We start from the raw sequence: 23709 nt of genomic DNA on the forward strand, positions 1-23709 counted from the left end.
TTGCTAATTGTTTAAAATCCATTTCAGGTCTTCAGGAAAAGAAAGTTTTAGATAAATCCTCCATAGAAAGAATTAAAAGCAATTTTGAGAACTCCAGGACATCAGCTACAGAAGGGATGATCATAGAAGCACTGCAGTGCAGTTTTGGAGTAACATAGCCACATCTTTCCCTTTCTCCTTATGATTTATTATGCAAAAGTAACTTTTAGCTTTAAAATTCAAACTATTTTTTCTTGATTCACAGTACGTACAGGTAGAGAGAATTTCTGAAGCACCCAATTCACTCAGTCCATCATATAAACCCTTTTATAAATTCAGATTGTTCTTAGATCGTAATGTAGTTGAACAGCATGAGGACAGGAAAGAAGAATAAGTGACCCAGGAAAATAGAGTACATTCAATACAGATAAATTCAAGCTCCCCTTTCCTTTCCTCCCTCATCTGGTTGCAGGAAAAAAAGTGATCCTTGTTAGAGGACAACAGTTCTGAGAATACATTAAAAAGCATCCAAAGATACAACCATTCATTCACTGAGATAGTTTTCTACTTTTTATTCCTAACAAGCAGTCAATTAATAGAATGCAATATTTTAAGGCAGAACAACTAATAAGGCAATTTAAAACACTAAGCTTCAATAAGGTTTAGTTATAATGTAAAATGACTAAAATGAACCTCATCTTCCTTCAAGGATGAGCAGAACTAAATGCAATCAAATATCCAATGAAAAGTGGGGTGATCTTTCTCTTACTTCTTCTCCCCCAAAAGAATTGTGCTAGCCTGTACACTGCGTCAACACTGTAGATCATTAAAAGAATTCAACACATCAGGCCATGTTTCTTATTCCATAGTACTTTTTACTTGGCTGATATAGCATGCTGCTAGATTTTTTTTCCCCAAGATTTGTCATCATTTGGCTCTTTGCCTTGTTTTTACTTGTGTTTTTACTGAGCTAAAAAATCAATAGCAGTATAAGCTGATTTTTAATTAAACAAACTGATCTTATACATATTATATTTTGTATTTATACACACAAAATAAAAGGTGTAGTAATCCACTATAAGCCTTATTCAAAGCTTTCCAAGTGGACAGAAAGACTCAATTTTCTTGAACTTTGAATTAGGTCCTGGAAGCAAAAACCCCCACAGATCTATTCAGTCAAGCAGGGAAAGGAGATCAATGTTCTTCTTTCCTCCCTTGGTTGGTCCTGCCCTGACTGTACCCAAAAGAAAAAAAGAAAATCAATTGCCAAAGAAACAGATGCCCTGATATATTCAATGTGTGTTCTGGAAAATTGTCCATCCAAGATTTTAGATCAAGAGTTAGTTAGGATTAAAAATGAACAAAAAACATGGAATATTAGTTTTACAGTAGTTTTTTTTTTTTTTTTTTTTTTTTTTTTTTTTTTTTTGTAAAGATAGTCAGTGATAGCCAGTATCCCACAAACAGGACTTCTATCAGCATATTCTTCTTAGACTTTCCTACATGCTCAAAGGCAGAAAAATATTTCTAAACAATTCAAGAAAACAAGTGGTGTCAGAAAAGCTTCCATGATCTTCTTTTCTTCTGTAAGTGACTGCTCTCGCACAGGACTCATGAGCTAGAGCCGTCCCTAGGGTCAGTTGTGTTGTAGGCTTTAAACACACCTGCTTCAGTCCTCTCAAGGCTACAGGCTGAGCTGCCAGGCTGTGGAGAGTGAAACGCTGGGAACAAATACCTCAAAATCCACCCCTGCAGAAGGTTTGAGGTCAGAATTTGATCTACCTATGCAGCATCAGTGCCTAGAAGGGTTAAGTAACACATAACTTTCAGCATTACACATTCTGAGTTGGCTGAAGACAACTCCAGCTTCAGGGTGCTGCATCATACCTGCAAATAAATCCAATGGCAAGGTGCAGCTTCACATGTCATCCTGCAAAGGCACTCAAGCCAGGGTCTACTATGTGGAGCTTCACACATTTTTCTCAAATTTGCCCCTTAAGACATACTCCACAATTCTATTGGAAGGAAATCATTTCAGGCCAATTTAAACAGGATCTTATAAAAGCAAGCGTTGTTTCCTATTAAAATCTACATAAGTTTTCTATTATCATGGGTATTATTAACTCTAGATATAAATTCAAGATCCTTTAATTACAGGCATATAACTTACACAAGAAGTCGTATCTTCCAAGTAATTACAGGCAGCTCTAAAGTACATTATTATTATAAAAGTATAAAGTATAGTATTATTAAAGTAAAAAAAAAAAAAAAAAATCCACTAGTAGAAATATCAGAAGTGAAATATAGAAACATCCAGCATTCAAAGAAATAGTCAGCATAGACAGAAGTAAAACAAGCTAAATTATTCAGATTTAAAATACTAGGCCATGATTTTCACACAGAAAAGTTACATGCAACAACAGCATGCTGCTGCAAGTTTCTAATTCAGATGTAGCTATCAGCAAACTATTCAGTTCTCATTAAAATGAATAAGAAGTAAACCCAGTTTATCCTGAAATCAGCCAGAAAATAACATTTTTTTCCTTAAGGAAAATATTTCCAAAAAGATCCAGTGCCTAGCAAGACGATGAAAATGAACAACAGCACTATGAGCTGAGAGCATAGCACATTAAGCAATATCACCTAACTTCTGTTCTTCAAAATTTGTGCATATCTACTTGCTATATGTCCTCTTTTTAAGCTGGAAACTCAGAATCCCTTATACTGTGCAACTGTACTGAGACAGAATGTGACCTGAAGACAGACAGGCCCTACTCCAGACAGATTAAACAGGCCTGTAAAGTCTTCTCTATTAAGATAGCAGCAATCCAAGTCTGAATATTTTATCCAAGTCTTCGTTCAGCCCACAAGAGATAAATCTGGGTGCATAATGACCACTGAGGACTTGGACTCCCTGAAGTCATGCTTCTTCATTTACCTTAGTCTAAACTGCTCCATAAATTGTACTATCTAGTCATAAACCACTGCAGTTTTCATTCTGCTCTCAGAGTCAGCAAGGCTTACCCTGAGTTAATGATGAGCCTTAATGAGATGAAAAACAGTACAGATTAAAAAGGATCCTGATACTTAAAACTGCATTTTGAGGTTGAGCTGCATGTACTTTAAGGTAGCTGTTGCTTATTTTACAGAAGATATGTAGAAGAATATCCAGGAAACACTTTTTAAAGCTATTTCTAAGAGCCTTAGTTACAGGACCATGCAGAGACAAACAAGTCAGGTAAAATACACACATCTACTAGACATATACCGAAAGCTTACATCTATTTTTCTGCCCAAATAATAATAAAAAAAAAATGTCTAAAACATTGAAATCCCTACTCCCAGTAGTTTCCTGTAGGGAACAAAACCAAAACTGTCAAAAATATTGACAAGATTATTGTGTTCAGACTACCCTTCTAGTTTTGCAGGCTCAGCCCCAGAAAGCAGAGGTAAAAAGCATCCACAAGTCAAACAGAGCTCAGAGCCATACCTGTTGAAGCCTGCCCTGCTACACTGGCTTTCCAGTAGGGTGACAAGTTGGCTACTGCTTCAGAGGCTAAGCCAAAGAGGTGCGAACTGCTCAAAATCTGCCTTAAGGTTCTGTAGCTTGTATGCATACCTCTAACTTTGTATTTTTATAAACCATTGTCGTTGGTGAGTTTTCTCCTGGAATTGTAATTGTCTTTTTTATTGCCTCTTAGCTTTCCTGTTAAGGTAGATAAATCTCAGAACACTTTTTTCTCCCTACATCAACATCATATGAATATTTTTTTTTTTCTATCCTTTTTATACAGCGAAGTAAACACTGCAGACTAAAATACCCAAGAGTTTATTGTGTCTTTGAAATCACAAAAGTTCTCACACAAAGAAGTATCAACAACATTCATAGCAAGATTAAAAATCCATTTTATTAGAAACCTTCACAAGTACCCTGCAAATATAAGGACTGTTAAATTTTATAGGGCAGTAACACCCTAGAAAGTGCTTGGAATGTCCACCCACCCTCACGATGACTAGCTGCCTTCAGCTGCACCTCGGTAGGGAAATACACAACATGTATTAGACTATGAGACAAAAAGTGTGCTTGTTTCAAACTCTTACTCCATGAACATTTTTATTCTGGCAAATTCAAAGCATCAGAGTGGATTAAAGAGAAGGAAAAAGAAAGAGCAGGGGAGAGAAGGTAAATTAATTCCTCCATACCAGAAAGCCAACTTTCAGTCAGCTTTTCCCTGGGTGTTTGTATCTGCAAGCCTACTGAGGATTCCAGCAGAAGAAAGTCTATTAATTTTCCATGTACTTGTTGACGAAAAAGCTATCAGGATTATGGGTTGAATATTTCTAGTGTAGGGAAAGTAAGGGATGCAATTAATCTCTGAACTAAAATATACCTCTTTTCATTAATCTTTTATTGTAAATGAGCGAAGTAATTGAACCAGTACCACACTGTCAGAATAAATGCAGTGCCAGTGGGATATGCATGAGAGAGCACATACTGATTGAGTATTAAATATCTAACGGCAATAATTTATGGTTCATTACCTCTTTTTGGAGTTCCTTAGTTGCAGAGTGCTTGAATTTTAAGTAGACAGACTTTCAACAGACACTGCTTTCAAATGCTGAACATAGCAAATGTGCAAAAACCTCAGTGATCTACTTAATTTTAGTTTTGCGGTTAGTTGAGCCAACCTCTGTACTGCCAGAAACATGCAAGTTATTTGCAACTTGGACTAATGCAATTAAAGACGCAGTGATGTCTATCTCAAGGATCATAATATGTTTTCATTTTACATATGAGCAAGAAGATGTATGTGAGCAAACCTCATGCAAAAAGGCCGTATTTGTTTTCATATGTGAATACTTCAGAAAGGCTGCTTCCTAGAAATAGGAGTAAAGCATGGCCACTTAACTGCCACTGTTAGATGGTATAATTCATTTATGAACGAGTAGTTATTCCAGCTGTTCAACAGGAAAAGCGTTATGCATCCACTTGCATAGTTTTATGTATAAGTTACCTGTTATCTCTATTATGACTTGATTACTCCTCACAGCATGATTTCTATAGAGAATCATGGCATTCGTGGGAGCATAAAGACCTAGCCTCTTGCCTCCCAAACTCTCCTCAGACTCCAGGCAGAATCACTGGCAGAGGAAATGCATCTTCATGAACTTGGCACACGATGACTTTCTATACTGGCCTCCCAACATTCAGACTGCCCTGCTCTTTCAAGCATCAACAAGAGTCAGCCAAAATGCTAGTAAATGCCTCAGTGTTTTTATACCTTCTTCACACCAACTTTTTGCAAGTGTAAATGACTAAAGCAGAGGAAAAACAGGAGTCAGTCCAGACACACAGGTTGTACTTCTCTTTCCAAGTTTTACTCTCTTGCCCACTGGAATTGGTCCTGGCATGCACAAAGCACTCTGTGGACTCCCAAGCCTGGTGAATTCTGCTCATCTGCTGAAAATTAAACTGTCCTATTCAGACATTGCTCACTTGGCAACAGACTGCTCTATGTTTACTGTTTATTGATTTTTGTTAACTGGGACTATAGAGAAGAAGCATTTCAGTTTCAAAGTCGTCCCAGAGGACACTGACAGGTTATAATCATTTACACTGTAAAAAAGCTTCATGTTAATTGACTCTATATTTACATATTAGGAATGCATATTTTAATCTGTTTTACATGAATAACTTCTCCACAATGAAGATTTCATTTCCTTTTTTAAAACAATGTAACTACTTGCCTTATTTGAAGAGACAAATCTCTTCTAAATTGTTTTGACCTTTCCTACTGTCCTTTCTCAAAGTGGAAGTTGTATCTGCCTTCTCAGTTCAGGAATTTGTTATCTCTAAAGCAAAGGGATGAACTCAGCTTCAAACTGAAACCGTTCCATTTTGCTCCTTCTGGTTTGGCAAGTCACCCTATCTGTACTTGAAGCAGCCAAATTCTTGACTAGTTCGACTAAATTATTTCAGTCACAACAGATGAAAGACCTAGAATGGACCAACTTTAGCAATACACTGGGAAAGGTCTCTGGTCAAAACCAGAGAGACATGGAGACATCCTAGACTAATCACTAGAAAGGTCAGGACATTAATCTAGTCTAGAGCAGAACTGCCTGAACATGGCATTCATACATCTTGGCAAAAGCACCCTTGGCTTCTGAGCATCCTGCTGCTGTTTAATATTTTGTCCTCAACCTTGGCAAAGTTTTATTCTCTTCCTACGCAAATCTTCAAGTTTGAAAGAAACTGCATTAAGATGAACTACCTTCTTATCCAGTTCTAATTTCATCATCTTCAGATCAGGGCTCAGTCACCACAGATCTGATGCTTCAATAAAATAGCAGCCATTTATTCAGCACAGTCTCTGGCCTCAAGGATTCATTTTTAGGTGCAGAAAGTTTTTAGAAGTGATCTCTAATACTTAGCTATAACTTAAAAATGAAAGCTTACAGAAGTCCACACATATTTAAACCACGACTTCAGATCAGGATAGAGTTGGAATTCTTATATAAATCTTGGGTTTGGAAGAAGGTTTGCTGTGATCAAGTCTATACTTACTGCAAAATGTTTGGCTACAGAAACAAACCTCTAGCATTAAGATAAAATACTTACCAATTACCTAATTTTCCAATAAATCCTTCACTCTACTTTTGACCTTAACAGTCAGCTATGCTCTGATTTTTTCCAAGACCACAGTAAGCATTAAAGGCCAGCTGTACTGGGTTCTGAACAGAGTGAGACAAAACTTTCCTCAAGTACCCAATTTCCTTTGCATAGTATCCATGCATTTTCATACAGATCTAGCTAATAAAGAATATTGCCACTAGCAGAAATAAATGCTTCTGTCTTAAGGCCTCTGCTGAAATCCTAATAAGGAAGCATTTTACATGTAGATTTCTATTTGTCAAGCACCACATTTAAAGCATTGCAATAAAGCAATTAAGCATATTCACACTGAAGAAATGGAACAGTAACTTTCAGGGTTGCATTCTCAAATCACTACTATTCCTCTAATAAATATGTGTCCTCTAGGGGCTTATCTGTTACCACTCTGTATCTTTACAGCACCTTTGTAGCAATTTTCTATTGTGTTCTGAATTACGCCCTGCAGAAATCACTTCCTGCCATGGAGACAGACCAATTCATTTCATGACTACAAGTCTTTATTAATGCTTTTTCTATAGTTTCAAAGACAAGTCCCCTCATTTGTTACTCTTAAGCATATCGAGGCCTGTATTTATGGAAACAGAGATATATGCAAAGTTTACAGCAGTTTTTATTCTAATCAAAAACTACCCAATGCTCCATGATCAATAACATATAAGTGTAATATGTGCATTAAATTACAAAGAAATATTGGAAAAGGATCAAAAAAGTGACAAGTAAATGCAATGGAACAGCTACAATGGAATACTTAGTTTATTTTTCCTCTAAAAGCCGTTCTAACATCATAGCAGCATCAGAATGGAACACAGTAGCAGAGTGCACGTGGAATTTAATTTTGAATGATATTGAAAGGTCAGTACAGAATTACTCAGCTCATATTTTTGTGAAGATAACATGTGTGAACTAGTTATTTCCTCCCTTTAACATATAATGACCTTGTCCATTGATTTAATGAGAAAATTATACATGCTGTACTCAGACTTAACTAACTCTCCAGAATTAAAGATATAGCAGTGGAAGAAAAAAATAAAAAGGAATGAGACAAACCTCACACTTGCAACCCAACCATCTGGTGGGAGAAAGCCCAGAGACACCAACACAGTGACCTGCAGAGCCTCTGTTATGACACCTGCTGGAGCAGAGATGGGGAAAGCTGTGCAAGAGATTGTTCTGCCTCAGGTGCACTGACCTTATTGATGTGATATGTGAACAATGCATATGGTTAAAGTGCCAAGTCACACATGTGCTGCTGGTAGCAAGGAATGGAAAAAGACAACACCATTTAAAACAGTGAAGTGCAATTATAACTTGAGAATACTACTATAACCTTAGTTACACTCAAATTGCTTAATCTGTGCCAGGGCCATATGTCTTTGTCCTAAAGGCTCCAGTAGTATCCCATGTCACAGAAAGAAACGTCCATTTAATTTAAAAACATTTAAGTTTCCAATCAATTTGAGCATTGAAATTTATCCTCTCAATTGCTTTAACAAATATGGAGACCTGATACTATTACAGAGTATACTCTAATGCTTAAAAGTGGATAAAAGTGAATAAGGACTCCTGATTTTCTTTCTAGCTCTGATATAGCCACTGCATAACCCTATGTTTCTCTTATTCTTTATGCCTTTAGCCATCTGCAAATTACCAGCATTCAAAAGATTGCAAATTTGTATGATTAACATCCCCTAGACCCTGTAATACAGAACTAAATAATATAAAGAAATGATCTGCACTTGCTTTCCACTGCTTCCTAGTCACAGCTGAAGAAATCAGTTTTGAGATACAGAAGCTTAAATTGATAATTGCTCCAGTGTCCCTCTTCCTGCTGAGATAAATCAGTTTGGACATGCTCAACAGAACTGCTCCCAGATTCAAGAGGCAGAAGACTAATTACAGAGCCCACACTAAAGGATTTGTTTCTTTTGCTTTATTTCAGATCAAATGTGATCGTGGCTCCTCCCATACCTGTTACATACCCCAAAAATGTCTTCATATGGGTAAGACACACACTCCATACAACACAGCCCTGGATCAAGAAACACCTGTGCTGAAGTGGCACAAGTCATGGTCTCCAAAATTGATCCCAACAAGTCCAGGTAGGATAGGGCTGCAGTTGTGTCAGGGACATCTTGATACCCACAGCATAGCACAGCACTGGTGTTGTTCACAAACAACAGGTTGCTGAACAGTCACAGGCTGAGTACTCTGGTTTGGGCCATGGACACTTGAGGAAAAAGCTTCAACACTATGGGTTTTTGTTTGGTTGCACATATAATTTTATTTCTCCAATTGCATGCAGGTTGTTAATTTCATAAGAACAGTGAGTGGAGAGATGAGATTAGAAATGGACTTCTGAAGAGGAACAGACTTCTACAGGGGTCCCCTAGAAAATCCAACCTTAATGGCTGATGCTTATTGTAAAATTAACTTAAAGCACTGTGCAATGAATATCAGATTAATTATACAGGTTACCTCAGTAAAACAACTGGCTATTCCACTTTATTTTGCTTCAGAAAAAAAATAAAAACAAGAACAAAACTAAGATGACTGAATATTTAGTTTTTTTCTTGTGATGTTACCCTCTGTTTCTCAGAGAAAGTTATTCACAAGAATATAAAAACTTCCCAAAGGAAAGTGCTGGATTCAATGAATCATAAAAGAAAAATAGAAGAGACAAGTAGTCATGCTGACACTCCTTATAGGTATCAGCCTTATGCAAACCTGTCATCTGAGTAAGAGTAACAAGGACCAAATCTCTGTACTGTGGTTTTAGGGGTCCACGTTTCTTGCTTATAATCTATCTTCCAAATAACCACAGTGTGGCAGTGTGGGATTTATTTCCTTAGAGCCAGATGACAGCTAATGAAAAACAAAAGCACGTATGGTGGATGACAGGTCCTCTAAAACAACTATTTTGTTCTACATCTCTGCTTCCATCAGGCTACATCACCTGTAATCACAAACATGGCCAGGCTCACATTCTAGAGTCTCTGGGGGTCTCATTTTGCACAAACACTTCTGAAAGTAAAGGTACAATACTAAGTGCTAGGTTACTAGCAAAAGCTACTTGAGGTAGGGCATTGGGATTGTGGAAGGTTCTTTCATTCTGAAAAAGAATCCATCATAATCTAACAGTGAAAGATGTCACTTTTGACAAATTAATGTTTTCTATCAGAAAAAATAAATGAAGAAACCATAAAGGAGTTTCACCATCAACAAGTGACACGAAGTATTCCTGGCTTGCTCTCGAGTGTTTCTGGATCATTGCAAAAACGTTTCACAAGCATGCCTTTAATTCGGAAGCAAGCTTGTGCTTGAAGGTCATGGGATGAAACAATTCACTTAACATTTACAGAATAATTTAAAAAATAATTCAGCCAATAAGACTGCAAACAGGAAACTATTTATAGAAAGGGTTACATGGGTTTTATTGACTGGTGTGTAATGAAACTTTCTAAAGATATTTTTTTTTTACCTTAAAATAATATGAGATCATGAAAAGTTGAAGTACTTCAGGCCCTCTAACAGTTGCATGAATTAATCTGTCTTGGGGCCCATCATCAGCACTACTTCATACATCTCATGGCTCTCAACTGAAATACTGATCAAGTCCAGCTATACTGGATTTTTACAATTAAAGTTTCAAGGTGATATGCTACGGCATAAAATTAAGCATAGATTTAATTTCTCCTTCATTAACGATCAACCTTACAATCAAATATCCATTATCATGAACCACATAATAAAAATCAACAACAATTTCAAATGCTTTATATTTCACAATCCTCTTTCACCGGATCTAGTTCAGTAGCACTCTAGGTCTCTGAAGTCTTCATAATACTTTTCATCTTTTGAAAGGAAGCATTTTTTAGACTTTTTTCTTCATAATTATTACTCTACATCAGTTTCAAGTCCATTCCCTTTCTAGATTACAGCTGTCCTCTAGCATCTTTCACCATTTAGCAAACAAAACCCAAAGCTGTCCTCTGGATCTATGTTGTGTATTCACTAAAAGACACTGCTTTAAACTGAAATAGCAGAATCAGATATTGAAGGCAGACTTCCTCTGCTCCATGGGCTGGCAAGTAAAGCAAGTAAAAAATCATAGATAACGTACATAAAAACAAACAATAACAGTAGGTTTGCTATATATAGCTTGACTTGGCAATACAGGCCATTGACTATCATCCATTGAATAATACTGAATTGTTGAAGGATTATTTTCATAATTAATATTTTTTTTTTCAGTCCTCTAGTTTATTTTTTTCTCTGAAGCACTCAATCTGGTATGCACATGTAACAGTTATTCGCTTCCAAAACAAGGCTAACTTTTAAAGAACAAAACAAAGCTATCCTATTAATAAGGATCTTCTTACCCATTCTGACTGGAACCTCTCGGGAGTTCAGATTTAACTACTTTGCTTGGATATGAACAGTGTGATTGCTTATGCTCTACATAGAGGTGACTTTGTCATGCTAAGAATCTGTGCTTTTTGATGTTAACTAACTTCCTGTTAAATCCTGTGAATGTCAGATAAGGAGGGTTTTGCCTGAGAGCAAAGGCTGATAAGTGAGGTGTTTCATTAAGCTCAGCTAAGATTCTGAGAAAGTTACTGATGCCTTATCTCAAAAGGACTATATGGTTAGACAGCTATCTCAGTAAGAAGCCCTCCTTTTTCTCTATTTCAAACAAAGCCAGAATCTAACCATTTTTAAGCCAAACTATTTACAGCATTCAGACAATACCACTCATTTAATATAGTTTAAGTTCTAACATTTCTATGGCAGATTAGACAATATTTATGACAAAATCCAGAACAGTGAAATTCTTCATATGAAATTCTTAAACGTTTTCAACAAAGATGTCCTAACATTTCAAACATTTCTCCATCTTCCCATAGAAACATGATTTCAGAAGTACTGCTTTCATTACATAGTACTCCTCTGAAGATATGTAAAGCAATTTCCCTGTACTTTATGAAATCTATTCCTTTAGGATACCATTTGCATCCTAGGAATTAGTGCTATCAAGCATTTGCATGGAGATCATTAATATTTAAAGTGGTACATAGAACATAAGCAATTGAAAAATGCGCACTCTTAAAACACACGCAGACCCTTCTCATATGGCCTTTTGCAAAGCAAGTAGCTCTGCACTCCCTGCTGTTTAATTTTACAGTTCTAAAGGCTCCTGCTGCCTACACAGCACAAGTAATACCTTGAGATAGCATCCTGGATCCTAGGATTATTTTGTGAGAATACTGACACTGTTCTGGGAATGCAGCAGAAAACAGAACCATTGACCATTGTGTTGTAAAACCAAAAGGTCCCCCCTCCTCCCTGTAGCCCATAAACACAAATCTGAGGAATGGTCTGCATGCCTCTATGCTCAGCACCTTGCCCATTCCTCCAGCTCCCTTCTCAGGGTACCTACTTATCACACAACCCAAAGAGGGGTTTAGTTCTCAGAACTGCTCAGCTAAGCAGTTGTTGAGAGGAGTCTTCAGTTTCTGACTCCATAGCATACACTGTGGTCACCCGAACTTCTAGAGGACTTGATTTATTGTCGAACTGATGTGAGACTGCTCTGGGGCTGCTGCTGAACGTGACTGACCTCTCTCCCCTTGTGTAAATTGCCTCACACATTGCTGTAAGTATAGGCTTAGTCAGGAAATTGTAATTATCAAATTGCATGACACTGGATATATAATTTACACTTGATCATCATGCTATTTCATTTTCTTGTTGTATTTTCCTCATTTTAATTAAGTTATATGCTGCAGACTGAAGTTAGATAGCATTCCTTCTTTGCTGGTCTTGCTTAAAGCTATGCTCTGAGGTATCCCACTAAAATTGCTAAATTCCCGCTCTGAGGGATATTTAATTTTTCCTGCCAATTCTGACAGTATTAGTTACCTTCACAAAGGGTTAGCATCAGTTCTGAATTATTCTCCAGACCATGTTTACTTCCAACATAAAATAAATATTGAGAAAAAACATTCTGTTAATGTTTTTCTTAATGTAAATATTCTGTTTTGAATATACTTCCAAGATCATAATGACCAAAACAAAAACACAGACATGATCACTGGAAGTTTTGATGGTAAGCAAACTAAAAAACTAGGTAGTGCTGTATTTATTTAGAACAACTGTTTGTGTTCCTCAAATACAAAAAAAAAAAAAAAAAAAAGTATTGATTTGCAACTGTTACAAGATCTGTTTCCTCTAAACACAACTGGCTTAAAGCACTTTCCAGAGTACAGTATTGTTGTTGATCATCAAATACAGCATATTCCTACATCAGTAGTGTGGGAGGTAAGATAATTCCTTTGAGAATTGCTGTATTCAAGAAGCAAGTGATAAAAATCTTCCAAAATAGACAAGTTGAGTTTAAAATGAAATAAAAATACACCAGAGGCTTCTGCACCTAATAATGCTTGTTTTTTATTTCCCAAAATTGTTTCCTACCATATCAGATAGAACAGTGCTTCACTGCCATGAATTTTTAATTTGTGTTTAATCAGAGTTTGGTGAATTCTTACTACCTCCTTCCTATGCAAACTTCATAATGGTTTACTGATTTTTTTTACAGTTGATGTGACCAAAGGAGACAAGATTCCAGATGAAAGATTCTGTTTTACAGAATTCTGTTTTGTCAGTAAATAAGCATGCTTTGCTTAGAGCTCACATTCTGGAGAGGTAGGAAATTTGCTTCAGTCACTTCTAGGGTGTTACATGGCTCATGTAACCCAGCAACTTTACATGCTGAAGAAAAAAAATTACCTACAAACCAGTTTACCAACACTAGAAATCTGCGCTATGCCCAAATAATCAACTTGACACATTGTGTTAGAAATGTATAGGTATTCCCCAAGAAATATCTGAAAAGATAAATAAGAAAAATCTGAACAGCAGATTATTCATTCTTCACTGACCTGATGTGGTTTTCCAATACATAACTTATCTAAAGCTTTTTTTTTTTTTTTTTTTTTTTTTGCAGAATCATTGCAGTGAAAGTTTCTGTTTTGAGAACTACCACAAACGGTTTTCTGAGTTTCTACAGAGGAAAGGAGGTACTGAAGCAGTGTAAGAATGCAGAAGAATTCTGTACTCTGTATAATGAATTCTGTTTAGGTTTAGTTTCTCCATTCATTCTCCCCCCTCATACAGGAGAGAAAAGTTGATTCATTCTGCATACAAACAGTACCCATCTAGTTAGTATGAAGAAACTACTTCAGACTGTCAATGTGCAGCTAGGGGCTGGGGCTTCAGACAGAATGCAAGGCAAATTGACCAAACATTGATTTATAACAACAGCCAGCCAAAGAAGGCAGAAATGTGAAAACAGTGCGAGCAGAGTGTGAAACAAAAACCTGAACTGTCAGGGTACTGAAAGAACAACCAGCTGCTTTCCTCAGTGACATAAATTGAAATAAAAGTCATCTGGCAGAAATATAAGCAATGGTACTGCAGCAACACGTAAATAACTTTGATTACTTCAAAAGAGTTGTTCTGTAGAGCTGAAGCCAACTGCTTGTTGAATATATCACATGCACTCACAGAAGCTAACAGGCTAGAACATGTCAAGAGTTGGACTTGATGATCCTTAAGGGTCCCTTCCAACTCAGGATATTCTATGATTCTATGTATTCTGCAGAGTTTCCATTTTCTGAAGAGTTAGAATATTCTCTCTTGCTAGAAATATCTAGAACACAAATTCTTTATTTAGGATCTGAATCCAGTGCCCATGGACTACTGAATAACTGTTACTAGCACTGCTTTTTCTGTTTATCCCCAAGGATTGCATAAACATTATTGTTAGCACTTTCTTCCTGTGTGTAGATAAATAAATTGGTTATATACTGACCACAGGTTATTTCAACAAATATGCTGGCCAAAAACTGCAGAAGCAGTAATCCTGCTGTGTACATACCACAGCAACAGGTGATACACAAATTTACACTGAATTCCATAGACGCTTATCATTTTGGTATTCATGCAAGTCAACAGGTAATTGTTAATTAATAATCTGTTAAAATTGTTCTGCTGTTCCAATGCATGCAGTTATTTTATGCACTTATATTGCCATTTAATTCATTGAAGATACATATACAAGCACCTTATAAAGCTTAATCTGAAATAATCACTACTAAATACTCAAGCTTATAAGGATGTGAAAGCTAATTTTGAAGAGAATCTCTCCAATAGCCAGGATCTACATGAAACACAACCGTGGCTCACCATATACTAAGTCTACCTGTCCTCAGCTACAGTAGTGCATTTTAGTTACCTTTGATATTACACAAGTTTTAATATCTCAGCTGCACCTATCATCTCAAAGCCCTTCACAAAGGATAGCACACACTGATAATTTGAGAACAATTTGTCATCACCCATATGTTTATGTGTGCCAAAGTAAAACACACAGCTTGTTTTCCTCAGAGTTCAGACTTGGAGAAAGGCATTGGACTCTTCAGGGGAACACCTCAAAGGAAACACCAAAATACCAACAAGAGAAGGGACTAACACAATACTTAAATTAATTCAGTTTTTTCCACTTGTTTTATTTCTTACATTAGAGCATTGAAAGTCATGTTTTCTCTATATGCCTTATTTCATGTAAAGATATAAACATTTTTAAAAAATATGGGAAAAAGAACAACCTAAGTGTATTTTAGGACTATAGAACCCTTTTCACCTTGCCAAAAATATATAACCCACAGAGACAGGAAGCAAGATAAGAAAAAATGCTACTGTACTGAGGTGTAAGGTAAAGGTCAGTAAATCACATAAGCATTCTTATTTCAAGGCTGACTTACTGGGTAAATTACTCTGAATCCCATATAGTATCTACAGAAAGTTGTTTAGAGATTCAAAGCCTGCACAAACTACTCTAGTGGGGGAGGGTGGAAGTCTAAATTATGAACTCAATCACTAGTGAGTAGATAACTAAACATAAAATATTGAAAATATTCATAAAGAAAAAAGGTCCATGCTCATTTCATCCACGTCCCATGAGCAGTCCATTTAATATGTGCAAAACTAAATACAAAGTGGTTCACTGAACAGAAAATTTCAGAATAACTACATCAGAAACCAAAGGCTCATTGTGTTTCCACCCCATCACCCAACTAGAAAAAAAAACACCTACTCCTGAAACAGTTTTGCAGTTTCTTACATTCCTTGCTTTCTTGACTGCTTCAATTTTGTCATCAGATGTGTTTTGGCAGGTAGATCCATTTACAACTTGGACAATAGTTTGTATTGCTTTGTTCTGTTCCTCTTCATCAGATGTGTTGAAAGATTCACCTTTAAAAGAGGCCTTGCAACAGTATAAAATGGCAATCTTTTGCAATACTCAAAAGCGAAGACAGGGTAGTATAATATACCTCAACCTGAAATTCAGCACTAGAAAAAAAATAGGGAAATCAGCAGAAATTCAAGATTTTTGTCATGTTCTTTTCATCTCTATTTTGCCTTTTGTATTTTACCTGATCCTGTTGAGAAATTTCCTTATCAACCCACCCCCCAGGAAATACAAACTCCCATCAAAATCTGTCCTTCATTACATCTTTGTTTGACCACCAATGAAATTACTTAAAAATACCAGTGGATCATTTAATTGAGGAAGTGCCAGACCATAACTGCACTGAGAAGTGCTTCAGGAATATTTACATCACTTCTGCAATGAGGTTTAGCTCATGTAAATCTACATCTCTTCACTCTGAGAAGGTACCTAGAAATCTTAGTCTTCTAACAAATTTCTACTACTGAAATGTTGTCAGTACTGTTGCTTTCTCAGTTATCCATACACTTACTCATCTGCTTTTTCAGTGCTTATTCATAGAATTATTAATTTTATTTTGATTCATCCTATATATTGTAGGTTTGCAAGTTTTTTCTCTTCCCTTGATTCTGCCTAAAACACTCGAAAATACCCATATGCATCTTAGCAAAAATTCAAAACCAAATTCCACATTCTGAATTTCAGCATCGCTCCGAGTTGTTTAAAAGCAGAAAATCAGTAACGTAGCACAGGAAAAGCTTTTTTTTTTTCTTTAACCATTTAATTACTTTAAATGAAATAAAGCACCTGATGAAGGCTAACAATGGAAAAATAATTCTGAACTCAGTTACACGAGCAATAAAAAAAACATTTTGCCTGAAGTCAATGTAAGATTAGAAAGAGATGCACATCCAGAACCTTCTAACTGCAGCTAATCAAGGAAATTGGAGAGGTATAATGCTTCTGAAATAGTGAAACAAACAAAAAAACAAACAAACAAACAAAAAAACATGCACAAGCATCAGAAGGTCTTGTAATGCAACACTGCTTTCAGCACTACTTGAGTTCTTACAGTTTCCAACAGCAAGAACAAGTGAAGCTGGAACTTTCCTATCAGAGTTGTGTTTGGGAAGAAATGAGACATTTGGGCTAAACGTTTCAGGTGTTTCTCATGAATATGCTGTGTTCCTCCCTCCCTCCCCCCCAGTCATCTCAGGAGAATATTTCTTCTCAGAACTATTTTAGCCTGATACACAATACTTTCAATCGCTCTGCCTTTGGGCATTCCCTGCACTTGGTCTTAAAACAGAAAACAGCTTGTCTTAGAACCAAGCATCCTAGTTTGAATTAGATTATCATTAGAAGAATCACCTTGGGAAAGTCAAATTAAATCAGGATAAAAAACGAAAATCATTATTTCCCTTCGCATGTATACCATTGATTTGTGAACCCATAAAGCTGTTGAAAATCCAGAGAGATACAATCACTTCTGAAGATTTTTGCTTTGGTCACCTGCCTAGAAGGCATCATGAATCTAGTCAATGGCCAAATGCCTACAAAAATAACAAATACGAACACTAGGACAGTTAAAATACTTAATCAGTCACCCATCAACAAAATTAAAAATAAATTCACATGTGCAATACATATCACCACTTCTCTGCCATTGTAAAAAGACATTAAACTTCTTGCCCTTGATTCTGCAATTAAAGTAAATTTCTTGTTTTGGAAGCAGGCTATTGATCAAACCGCTCATATTTAGAAACCTTTGGAAAACTTACTTTAAACTAAAGATGAACCCTATTTAACAATGCAAAGTTTTAATTTTTTCTAAGTGTTTTGAACTGCAATCATAACAACTGCTCATCCTGTCTGATGGCCTGGAAAGGGTTTCCTATGCCTTTGCATCATTAACTCCTTCAACAGTGCAGTCATGGCTAACACATTCATACTCCCTACTGCTTTCTTATTCCATGAACTTATAATTGCTACTAGTCATATGCATCCAGAAACAGCTGCTCAGGGTACCTCAGCAGATTGCATATGGGGTCTATAGGTTAGAAAACATATCTTCCAATGACTTCAGTGTAAGGAACTAAATTTAGCAGCAGGAATTCTACTTTCACAGCAAGCAGTCTAACCAATATGATATTACATTGAGTATGGTATTACATAAAAGATGATATTGCTATAATTTAAGAAAGAAAATGATACTCAGTTCTTTCAGATGTCTTTCAGGCATTTACTTTTCGGAGAAAGCTGCAAATCCACTATCAGTCTAATCCAGGCTTCAGAAAAGACAGAGCTGAAATTCACTCTTGTCTTTAGCAAGTTATTTGCTTGCTAAATAGCAAGGGTGGTTTCTGAATTACCCTCCTAAAGCAAGGCTCCAGCTCAACACTGACTCCCACTTCAGACAGGTATCAACATAAGACTGGATTTTCACTGACCACTGACTGTCTGAACTACAGCCTCCATGCTACTCCACATACTAAAACCAGCTGAAAGTCACTAGGTGGTTTTGGTTCTTTTGCCATGCACACAGTATATATGGACTTTTGCCTTTTATTTACTATTTCAAATAAATACTGTAAAATATGTAAACTGTTGTTCATTGCAAAACCTTACCCATTTCAGAAACCAAAAGTTGTTGCTTTAAGTACCACAAGATCTTATAAAAATTTCAGCAAAAGAAAGATGCTGATAATTAATATATATATATATTTTTTATTATTTTTTTTTTCTCCTTTATCAGGACACAATTCCAACAAAGAATAAAATCCACATCAGGGATAAAACTTGTTAACAACACTAATGATAACAATAACATAACAATTAGATGTTCCAATTTTAGTTTCCAATAGAGAAACATGGACAAATCATGTAACTTCACTAAAGTCAGTTTAATAAAAATAAAAATAGATGCACATTCAGCATCTTCCCAACCAATCTATTATTAAGATCAGCATGCTAGTGTAACAGATCCATGATCTCTTCTTTACATAAGGCACTTTCAAAAAAGACTGTAGCTATTTAGCCACTTTTTCGTCTTAAAGAACTCACCAATATGTTCTGTGAAAAGAGCTGAAGGAAATTTACTGTACCCCGAACACACTTGAGACATAGGTGTGCAGAAAGAATAGCTACTTTAATGAACTCCCCTCTTATTGGTTACTTTTTTTCTAGGTGAGAAGATGTTTCTAAGTTAATAGGTATCAGCAACAGATTTTTAAATTCAATAATGTAATTCTAATGAAGATTAATTTCCTTTTCTCTTAAATGGGCTTTTTAGATGCAAGGCTTGCTTCCAGTGGAAGCCAATTGCCAGAATTGTGTCACAAATTAGACATCTGAGAAGTAAGTAGCAAGTTTGTTAATTACTGGGATTAATTTAATGTGCTTACTCTCATTAAGGTTTATGAACCATGCTGTCTATAGGAGTGTGAGAAAGTCCACAACAGCAACACAAAGATGTCATGAGGCAATTAAGGCCACTGATGAGGAGTTTAGTAATAGGGGAGGAGAATAGCAAGACACATGTATGTTTTGTGGAAAACAGCATTGTTACACAATATGAAAGAAAACTAATGAAAGAACCAAATGAATATCATTTTAGTCTAAATAAGGGTCTGCCTGTGCCAGATACAGCTGCTCCTAGTGGCCACACCACAGGGCACAGCTGGGCCTACTTGCTGTGGTGGTGCTGCTGCTGAGTAAATGTATTTAAGAAGGAGTAAAATGCTATATACATAAATAAAACAGAAATGAGCCTATGAGTGCTGAGGCTAGGGAATAAGGAGGGAGGAGGTGCTAGGGCAGGTATTTCCCTGCGGCCTGGGTAGAGGCCTCAGTGGAGCAGGTATCCCTGCTGTAGCCGCGACAAGGTCCCCTAATAATGTGGCTAAGTAGATCTTGTATTAGAGATTAAGTGGAAATTAACATAGGCCACAAAAATTATGTGTTCTGTTTCTGTGAAAAGCTGTTTCTTATTCCTCGTGAAGTTTTCAGATTTTTTTCCCTTCTTCAGGGGCTGTATTTTAGATGGAAGTGGAAAAAAAAAAGTACTTTCCCTAACTTCTCCCTCTAAATAATTAAGGCTTGCTATTAATGTTTGAGTACTTCAGGCCCGATATTCTCTTAGCTAAGACATAATAGATATTGTATCAATCCTACACTGTTTTTGAGAGCTTATGGTATGAGGCCTATCAATGCTGATTAGGCTGAACACAGTAGGAAGAAGTAGTAGAAAGTGTTTTTCAGAATGAATACAAGAAAACGAGTAGGTGGTGGAGAATAAATCTTTAAAATGTCTACCCTTAGGGAAGAAATAGAAATATTGCAGTGGTTTTCTATTTGTCTAACATATGGTATAGATAAATGTCTGATGCTGTTAGCCATCTTCTGTAGGGAATTAGTGTAGTTTCACCATCTTTAGCTTTGATCAGTATACAAATATCTCGATATTAAATACTGACAAGAAAAATAATGGAAAAGTGTCATTTTTGAAGTTATTAAAATACATAACTTTATGAAGTTAAATAATTTCAAATGAAAAGTGCTTTCCAGTTTTAACTATTAGCTAATCATTAGTTATGGTTATTAGTTACTCCAAAGACATTTGGAGAGCATATCTTTTTCTTTCTCCATAAATTATTCTGTAGCTATGCTGGATTCCAGTAGGGCTTTTTTTTTTTTTTTTAATTTTTATTTTATTTCTTTTTAAAGCCCACATCTAATTTGTTTGTTGGTTGGAGCTTCAGCTGGATGTGTGGGTGGAATTGAGTTGGACATATCCCAAAGAGGAGCGTTATTTTTTATAATAAAGTAATTACAGGGCCCTGTAACACAGAGATCTACAGTTACAGTTTATACAGTAAGTTTTGATGTTGGCATGACTTGGAGAAATCACCGTTTTAGACTATTACACTAGCTGAAATAAGGCATTCATTTTAAAGGTTTAATGTCATAATTACTATGATAATCTTATTTTCTCTGGTAAAAATATGAAAATAGATGGTTACAGCACTTGAATGAAACTAACAGCATGTATTTCAAACAAGTAGATAATGTTAGTGAACTCTGTTTCAAACAAAAATTCTTCATGCTGTATACTTTACCATGTCCATTTCAACCTGGAAAGTGTGGATAGGCTCCAAGGCAATTTGTATGCTTCTTCCAGAACTGTTTTTGAAAACTGGAAGCAGGTAACAATGCAAATTTAATTTGTTATGCATTTAAATAAAATGTCTGGGTCTCAGATGTGGAAGCAAAAGGTGTTTTCTGGTGTTTGATCTTTGATGCTATTATTTAGTGTTCTGTTATTAATTAATGACATGAAGCATGCACATAAAAATAAAATACAGGTTGGGACACGTTTCTGGGTGAAATTCTACAGCTCTTCAAAATCAATGAGATTTCTGTTAGTGGGCCAGTGAAGCTGTGAACTCTATTTTTTACTCCATGTGTATCTCTTACTGTGTGTGTGTGTATACAGATCTATCTATCTACGTGTATATGCATGTGTATGTAAAATGAAGTAATACTGTTCGCAGCGTCCTTCTCTGTGACTGTGCTCCTGTGAAGGATATTAGGTATTTGTACACTCACAACAAATATGAACTAGATTAAAGGGGTTTTCATGTCAAAAAAATTCTAATAATCATTCAAATCAATCCTGGCAAACTGGAAATAGAACAGGATCACATTTTATTTCTCTATTGAAGCAAGAATATTGAAAAGCCAATACCAGTGGGGGTGTTTGAATTTTGTGTTCATAAAATCCTGTAAGAAACAAATAAAGGCAGAAAAATGTCATCTCTAATTTGAGATGAAATAGAAAATAATATTTTTCATAGTCTGTAGTGAAAAGAGAAAGCTGGAAAACAAAAGGATGCGCCTTAAAGTGTGTGTATGGACTTTTCCTAATACCTGCATATTTTAAAAATATTAAAACTCACTGCAAGCTGTAAAACTTCTGTATGAGCAATAGGTATACTCTATCCATTCAGTTACGATTATATTTGTGTAGAAAAAATCCCTGCCTCTAAGAAATATAAAAAAATCTCATATTACTTAATGAATCCTGCTAATCATCTTAGCAGAAAGTTAGCATGGTGATTTATTTGTACTCTTCTACTGAGACTCTGAAATTCGGTTGTACTTTAAGTATTGGATGACAGAAATTCTTTCTGAAAATAATCCTTGCAGTGTGTGCATGTGTGTGCCTATATATGTATATATACCTTCTTAAATTGTCAGAATTAAAACAAAGGACTTTAGAAATCAAGCTTTGATGGCTTCCTGCTGAGCTGTATTCTGCATTTCCTGTCTTATTAGCAGATTTCATGCTACTTTGTAGGAATTTCTATATTGTGATTAATGCTATGATTTTTTTTGTATGAGGAAGAAGATTTGTATGTTGTTGCTTCAAAATAATTACAACATAAAATAAAAGGATACGTGTTGTCTGTTTGTTTGTATGTGTTAAGTACTAGCTCTCATCTTCATAAAAAAGCAGTTTAAAAAAAGCCTGTTAAACCCAATATGAGTGTTTAATCAAAAAGAAGGTACTTTCAGGACTGCTAATATAATTATGGTTTTAAAAGTTCTAATATTAACATCCTCCCCAAGAATCGTAAGTGCTTGAATGTATAAAATACTTTGTAGGGAAAGTACATACAGCTCTTTCCTAATATTTAACAATATATATTTTTTTCTGTTTGATAAACATGACTTCCACTGAAAATGAGAACAAAGCCTTCACAGTACTAACTCCTCAATGTTTTTTAAGATCTGTCCCAGGAATGGTGAAAATAAATGATGACTATGGAGAGAAAATGTAGTTAGGCTGACAGAAAGCAGTGCTGCAGAAATATTTAATAATAAGATTTAGATAAGGAGCTTCAGTAAAATGACTGGGAATAAAGCTGACAAAGCTTAGATTTTAAAACAGGTCATATCGAAGTGGATGAAACATCTCAATTTATTTGTATACTGTCATTTAGCTGGAGCATTTTATTTATGTATGGTGTTTTTAGTAACAGACATACAAACCAGCAAAATGGCTCTATGCAAAAGCTGCCTACTCAACAGATATATTAGCTGTTTGCTGTTGGAGGTATGAAGAAAAATATGTAGACTTAGTGGGTAAGCAGGTGACAGCTACAGGAAATAAGCATTACAGTAATTTTAGAGAGAGAGAGAAACAAAGTACTGAGAAAGGATTTCAAGGGTGCTCCTGCTCAAATGTTAAGCAGAAAAGATCTGGAAAACCCAGAAGATTATCAATGAGCAGATCAACCATAGTTGTTTTGTTTTGTTTAGTTTTCTATTACTTTGCCGATCTATGAAAGTTGGACCACTGAGAAATGTTCCAACAGTGAGAAAAATAGCACTTCAGTGCTGTACTGCTGTTTCACAATACAGGTGACAGAACTGTCGTTCATTTTCTCAGAAAATTAACGACAAATTGATAGTAACCTCACCTCCCATTGTATTCTCTATTTCGATCTACTATGGAAATTATACTTAATACTTCTGTATATTAGTTTTAATTAAACACTTGAAGCATATTTCAACCTTTTGTTCTGTATATATAATAATTAATATTTCAAAATTGTAAAAATATTTCAGAATAAAGCAGATTGATGTCGCTACATTTTGCCTTCATTTTGAAAATATTTTTCATGTTTTACTTGGATCTGTTTTTGATCTATTTATGATTTCTAGCTCCCTTTCCACAATAACATCACAATAAATAGCATTT

General features: G+C 35.7%; 1 protein-coding gene and 1 long non-coding RNA gene across 3 annotated transcripts in view; one reads left to right on the plus strand and one right to left on the minus strand.

Annotated features, from left to right (window-relative positions):
- CDH8 (cadherin 8) overlaps positions 1-19238 on the minus strand; it is a 204712-nt gene extending 185474 nt beyond the window's left edge. The window contains exon 1 of the mRNA XM_013098274.5: positions 19008-19238. The gene's annotated coding sequence lies outside the window, so the exon portion shown is untranslated. The remainder of the gene's footprint in view (positions 1-19007) is intronic.
- LOC140003477 (uncharacterized) overlaps positions 1-23437 on the plus strand; it is a 59268-nt gene extending 35831 nt beyond the window's left edge. The window contains exons 5-8 of one of the 2 annotated variants that reach the window (XR_011812234.1): positions 8595-8754; positions 13659-13731; positions 19237-19301; positions 20670-23437. This is a non-coding gene — a long non-coding RNA (uncharacterized lncRNA). The remainder of the gene's footprint in view (positions 1-8594; positions 8755-13658; positions 13732-19236; positions 19302-20669) is intronic. The other variant, XR_011812237.1, reaches the window with a different exon arrangement.
- Positions 23438-23709: the final 272 nt, after the last annotated feature.

Source organism: Anas platyrhynchos, chromosome 12 (genome assembly GCF_047663525.1).
Source record: "Anas platyrhynchos isolate ZD024472 breed Pekin duck chromosome 12, IASCAAS_PekinDuck_T2T, whole genome shotgun sequence".
NCBI classification, from domain to species: Eukaryota; Metazoa; Chordata; class Aves; order Anseriformes; family Anatidae; genus Anas; species Anas platyrhynchos.